Source organism: Mirounga leonina, unplaced genomic scaffold (genome assembly GCF_011800145.1).
Source record: "Mirounga leonina isolate KUSES-001 unplaced genomic scaffold, KU_Mleo_1.0 Mir_53, whole genome shotgun sequence".
NCBI classification, from domain to species: Eukaryota; Metazoa; Chordata; class Mammalia; order Carnivora; family Phocidae; genus Mirounga; species Mirounga leonina.
In genome coordinates, this window is record NW_023270807.1 from 85,043,545 (window position 1) to 85,049,656 (window position 6,112).

General features: G+C 44.6%; 1 protein-coding gene across 3 annotated transcripts in view; it reads right to left on the reverse strand.

Annotated features, from left to right (window-relative positions):
* Positions 1–5,700, reverse strand: part of STX7 (syntaxin 7) — a 98,126-nt gene extending 92,426 nt beyond the window's left edge. For 2 of the 3 annotated variants that reach the window (XM_034990671.1, XM_034990669.1), the window contains exon 1: positions 5,608–5,700. The gene's annotated coding sequence lies outside the window, so the exon portion shown is untranslated. Of the gene's footprint in view, positions 1–1,542; positions 1,624–5,607 lie in introns of all 3 variants that reach the window. The other variant, XM_034990670.1, reaches the window with a different exon arrangement.
* Positions 5,701–6,112: the final 412 nt, after the last annotated feature.

The following is a 6,112-nucleotide window of genomic DNA, read 5'->3' on the forward strand; positions in this document are numbered from 1 at the left end:
TCTTTCTCAATCCATGCCACACCACACATGTTGGGGTTTGCAAAGAAGGATGGAAAGGGTGTCCCTGCATACGTGACTGGGCACAGCAAAGACTCTCAATAACTCCACACCCATCTTTTCACTGAGTGCACTGGCTGCGGCAAAATCGTAGGCAGTCAATTTGTAAAACCAACTCTCTACTGAGAGTCCGCTACGTGCCCAGCATCAAACGAAACACTAGGGAGGGGCAAGCAAACAAAACAACAAGAATCTGCTCAATTCATGTTTGCCATTTAGGAGAGGGGAGAAACCTAGTAGAGTAAAACAACAAGAGCAACATAAATCAGCAAAAGGTCATGTGCCAGGCAAAAGTGAGAGGCTAGGAAAAGGAAATTTCACTATTACCCTCATCTAGAAAGAATTTATGAAACAGAAACAGAAGATGTGACTCCCTGGGCATGACTGGTACGGAAAATGACAAAGGCAAAGATGTGAAGCCTGGGATGGGTAGACCCAGAACATGTGTACAGAGTATTTGCAGTGTGTCATTTCTGAAAGGCAGGGGTGGTTGCCAGTCTCCCTGGGATCAGGTGATTCACGGTTGGGACAAGTGGGAGACAACACAGAGAGAAATGACCCGAAATATATTGCCCATCTGTGAAATGAAATGCATTTCACATAGACCGTCTAATTTAATTTTTAAAGCCTTCCCTTTAGATAGTAGCAAATAAACCCTGTTTTAACAACGAGCAAACTGTGGCTTATAAAGATTAAGTTACTGTAAAGGTAATCCAACCCACTGACCACGTGGAGGTGGGGTTCAATCCCAGGGTTTGGGTTCCAAAGCCACCCATGACTGCTACCATACAAAACTAATGTCACAGAAGAGGGAGGGCCCTGAATGCTAGGTTTAGTTTTAATACGCTGCAGTAAGAAACCACTAGAGATTCCTGGTAGGGGAGGGGGAGGGCACAAGGAAATGTGTGTCTTTGTTCTTAAGGTGCGTGCTGGCAGGAAGGACACCTGTAGAACTGCTGAGACAGGCAGAACAGTACTGCCTCCATATCTGAAACTCTGGTGCAATGTGGAATGTCCCTGGCCACCATGGAGTTCCTGGGAACTTTTAGATGCTCTCCATTCATCCTTCATTGATCCATAGGTCTAATTTATCTATTCTGGGCCCTTCAGATCTCACCTAGTCCTACAGATAGACCAAAACTCAACTCAGACAGCAGAACTGCTTCAGCAAGGTGGCAGATAGCCTTGGACTTGGGCCTGCAGCCCCCTGAAGAGCTGGAGCCCAGACAGAACAAGACTGGACCTGGGAATTTATTTGAAACCAACACTATCGCATGCATCCCACAAACCACCAATTAGATCTTGAAATTCTGCATCTTATTTTTCAATAAAAGCTTGAGATATAATTGACAACCACATGACTCGCCCATTAAAGTGTACAATCCTGTATACTGAAATTAATATAACACTGTATATTAACTATATTGGAATTAGAATTTTCAAAAACTTTAAATAAAGTGTACAATCCTATGGTTGGTCACTTACCATGTCTCTGCAATCTCTTCCACTGTAGGCAACCACAAATCTACTTTATGTCTTCATGAGTTTGCCTATTCTGTACATTTCCTATAAATAAAATCACACGTGTTCTTTTGTGACTGGCCTCTTTCTCTTTGCATGTTGCCAAGGTCCATCCATATTGTAGCATGGATCAATAGGTCATTCCTTTTCACTGCCAAATAATATTCCACTGATGGACAGAAGCAATTCTCTCCTGGCTCACTGACACCCTTCTTTTCCTTTCCCCCATCAACTAGAGCTCTAGAAAAACTGGCTCACTGACAACACAAACATATGAATGAGGAAATGTTTCTCATTTACTGTCTTCAGGAGGCTCCTCCTTCCACATACATAGTAGTATAGCATTCCCCTTATCCTCGAAACTCATAAGAGCCTAACCTAAGCCTTCTCCCTGTTTTTTTCAAGGCCCCCTTTTTTCCTCTTCAGAGAATCAATCAATTAGCTTAAACCACCACCAATTTTCCTCATCCCTTTACTCAAGCAACTAAATTCTCAAAAGTTTCTGCTGTTGAGATAACTGGGTTTCCTTCATCCAAAGAGCTGCTGCTGCTGGATTGGCTGGAATCTCCTTAGACAAAGGGAACAGTGGTTATCACCTCAGCTCTGTGTTGAGTGAAGAATGAAAAGAAATTTGCAAATGATGGAAGAGAAAGATACGTTAAAAGTCAACAAGATAGGGCGCCTGGGTGGCTCAGTTGGTTAAGCGACTGCCTTCGGCTCAGGTCATGATCCTGGAGTCCCAGGATCGAGTCCCGCATCGGGCTCCCTGCTCGGCAGGGAGCCTGCTTCTCCCTCTGGCCCTCCCCCCTCTCATGTGCTCTCTGTCTCTCTCATTCTGTCTCAAATAAATAAATAAAATCTTTAAAAAAAAAAAAAAAGGCAACAAGATTAACAATGGCTAACATATTTCCAAAGCACTGCCCTTAGGACTTTTAGATTTATTTTCTCAGTTGACTCGTACAACAGACCTCTGACGTAGGTACACTCGTTATTCTGATTTTTCACATGAAGACACCAAGGCATAATTAGAATAAGTAACTTGCTTAATCTAAGAGCTAAAATTTGAAACTACATCTTACAGCCCATATTTTTAAAACACTAAACCATACTGCTTCATCATATAACAAAAATTCAGGACAGGTGAACCCACTCAGTTAAAAAAACAAAACAGAACAAAACAAATTTACCGCCTTTCTGCAGACTCTGCTCTTCAGATGCGGAACAGACCTGCAACTCTGCTCTTAGGATGAGGAACAGATAGCTACATGAATAGATCAAGGAAACACAGCAGAATAGCTTAGTCCTTTTCTCTCTTATTCTGCTAATGGTGATATCTAGGAGACAACACTGGTTGGCCCCTCTGATGATGAAATATGAGAAATAAAGGAGGCAAATGACTAACTTCACTGAGAAAACATATACACAGACAGACAAACTACAGCTAACTATAAAATGACTTAAAAGTTTATGATCTTTGCATATAGACTAGAATCAACCAAGTTATGCTGAAGGCTGCTTTCCACATCAGTCTCCAGCGCTTAGCCCAGACCTACCAAGCACTAAAGAACTCTTGATGAATATTTTTTGAAAGCTCATTTAGAATTCCTAGTTTTATTGCTCAGAATAATAACTCTTTATCTGTACCTGCCCTATCAAGTACTCAAGTATCACATGTGAGGCCAGGGGCTTGTATAGCTCTTGGGTAGAACATTTCCATCACAGCATAAAGTTCTATTGAATAGTGCTTATGTAGACAGCTCAACAATTACCTTTCTATGAAAATACATCAAGACTGTAAAGGGAAAGAAGGAAAGAGAGGATCAAAGTGCAACACTCACAACAAGGATATTCCCAAGACTTTCTGTAGAGCACAAATAAAAGAACAAAGGGAACTGTGAAATCTTAAGTGTCAAATACTAACCCCAGGTACTACTCCTGGACACACTGCAGAATCCCAAGACTCCCAATAAGCATAAATCTCATGTTCTATAAATCAAGCATGGACAGAACAATAGTCAGTTTCACTTTCTTACTTGCAATTACTAGCATAAAATACTGGACGTCCCTCCACCCCGTGCCCCAAAATGTAAACTCCCAGGAGGGCAAGGTTTCGTCTGTTTTGTGCGCTAATCTAGTCTCAGTACCTGGTTATATAATAGGTGCTTAATAAATATTTGTAGACTGAATGAATAAATGTACCTATTTCCTAAGAACACATACCTAGTCTGAGGATAAATATTTACCAATCCTAAAACATTACATTCCAGTGTCTTCTTTCAGATCCTAAATGTACTGGGCTAATTACTGCCTTAGGGCCTTTGCTGAGTGTCATTTCCTATCCCTAGAAGGCTTTTCCCATGATCTCCACATGACTGACTCCTTTGCCCCAGCAAAGTCTCATTGCATGCTGGATAAGTCTTTGGTGACTACCTGCATCTGAAATGAGAAGTCACCACCCCTGCCACTCTCTGTTGATCTAACTTTTTTTTATCATAGTGCTAATCACCATTTAAAATGATCTAGGTAGTATACTGCTTATTATCTATCCCTACCTCCGCGATATAAAAACAAGACAACCTTGTCAGCCTTGAGGAATCCACAGATCAGATGCACGGTAGCTGTTCCATGAATGTGAAGGCGATCATTCTAGGGATGTGAGCATTCTCTATCTAAACCAAATTAACTGAATTCTTTAGCTCAGCATCTCCATGTGTTAAACTATTATACTATTCGGTTTTACTCACAATGCCAAGGTTTATTTTTCACCCTTCCAAACACCAAACTTTCGAGTTAAATGGAATCATGGCAAACTTTACTCGGACTTACTGTTGATGGATGTTTTATATAATTTATTTTTCCACCCCCAGCACTTGGCTAGAGTTTGATATCCTAACCAAAATGAGGCTATGTTATCGGGAGGAGCAGAAGTAAAATATCTGAAGAAAAATGATGCAGACATTAATGAGGTACTATGATAACTTCTACAAACAGTTTGAAACAAGAGCATAATTCTTAATTAGTCACCGTCTGAGACAAACTTCTCAAAGCGGCCTTCAAAGCAGAGGCCGTCCACATCACAAGACACTGCTGAACACTGCTAGAAGTCTCTGCAGGGGTGAGGCTAAGGCTGCTCCGAAGAAACGTCCACCTGCAACATTACTCAACAGCACAGCACTTCATAATCATTTTCTTCCAGATTCTGCACAAGTTTTAAATTATATGAAGTTATAGTCAAAATACACTGATCCGAATTAAATAAAAATTAACGTATATACGTATAGAAGAGCAAAGCAAATACAAGAAACTTGAGAGGAAAAAAAATACAGCATTTGACCAGAAAGGTAATGTTATTTTTTTGTGTCTGAATTTTTAAAAAGTAAGAACCTAAAAAACAAGGAGCGGGGTGGGGGAGGTGTCCTAAAATATTTTATGTATTTTTAACGGTCTTTAGGGAAACCAATTAATGACGTGTACTGAGATCAAAGAAAGTTAGCCTGCCTTCAAGCCAGACAGAAAACCCACTACAACGAGCCTCCGAATAAATGTACAGGGTTCCTTTACGACAGCCATCTACTTTCAGTTCCTCTGTATTCGAGAAGAGAACTTTAAAGTGCGTTCTCTAACTCCATTAGTCGCAAAGAGGAAGAGGTCCCTTGGTGTCCCGCTCCAGGCAGAAGCAGGATTCCCGAGCTCAGCCCAGCGGGCCCCGGCGCCGGCCCCGCCCGGGTGCGCGCAGCCCTCGGGCGCACCGGAGCCAGCGCCCCGGCCGGGCTGCTTGCGGCGTGGCGGGCGCGGGGCCGACGGGGCCGGCCGGGCCGGCCGGGCCTGCCTGACCGGGGGCGTGGGCAGCGGTGGTGCTCCGCGGCTGGGGCAGCGCCCTCCCTCCGCCTCCCGACCGCAGCCGCCAAGCGCAAGGCTGAGGCCACCGGACAACGCGCACAAACAAGGAGGCGCGGCAGCCGCGGGGACTTCGCGCCTCTGGGGCGCCGGGCCAGGGACCCTCCCTCGCACCCCCCAGGCTGCTCTTACCCCAACCTCCTCGGCTTCCTCCTCCTCCTCCGGCCGCGGGTACCCCCGGGCCCCAGAGCCCCCAGCTACGATTCTCAGCTGATGGGCGGTGGCACTGGGACGCCCAGTGCGCATGCCCGCAGTGCAGCTCCGGGAAGGAGGCGGGGCTCGCTCCCCTCTCGTTGGCCGGCGGGATTGAGTGACAGCCATTCTGCCCCGCCCCCCCCCGGGGTCTAAGCTAAGGAATAAGGTACCAAGAAAATTGCAAGGGAGATGTTTTTTGAGGCCTCGACTTACGCAGGACAAACGCCTTAGCCAGTGCCAAAAAACAAGAGGAGGGAATGGAGAGCATCTGTCTTTATCGGGTGATGGCGGCCTCCCTAGACTCGTGTCTTCAGCCCGCCCCATCAGGTCCTGCCCATCTTGTCTTTACTCTGCAGTAGAATGTAGTCACAGTTCCATTAAAAAAATGCTAACGCAGATATGCAATCCTAGCAGGAACAATGACAGTGAACAGTCACCTTCG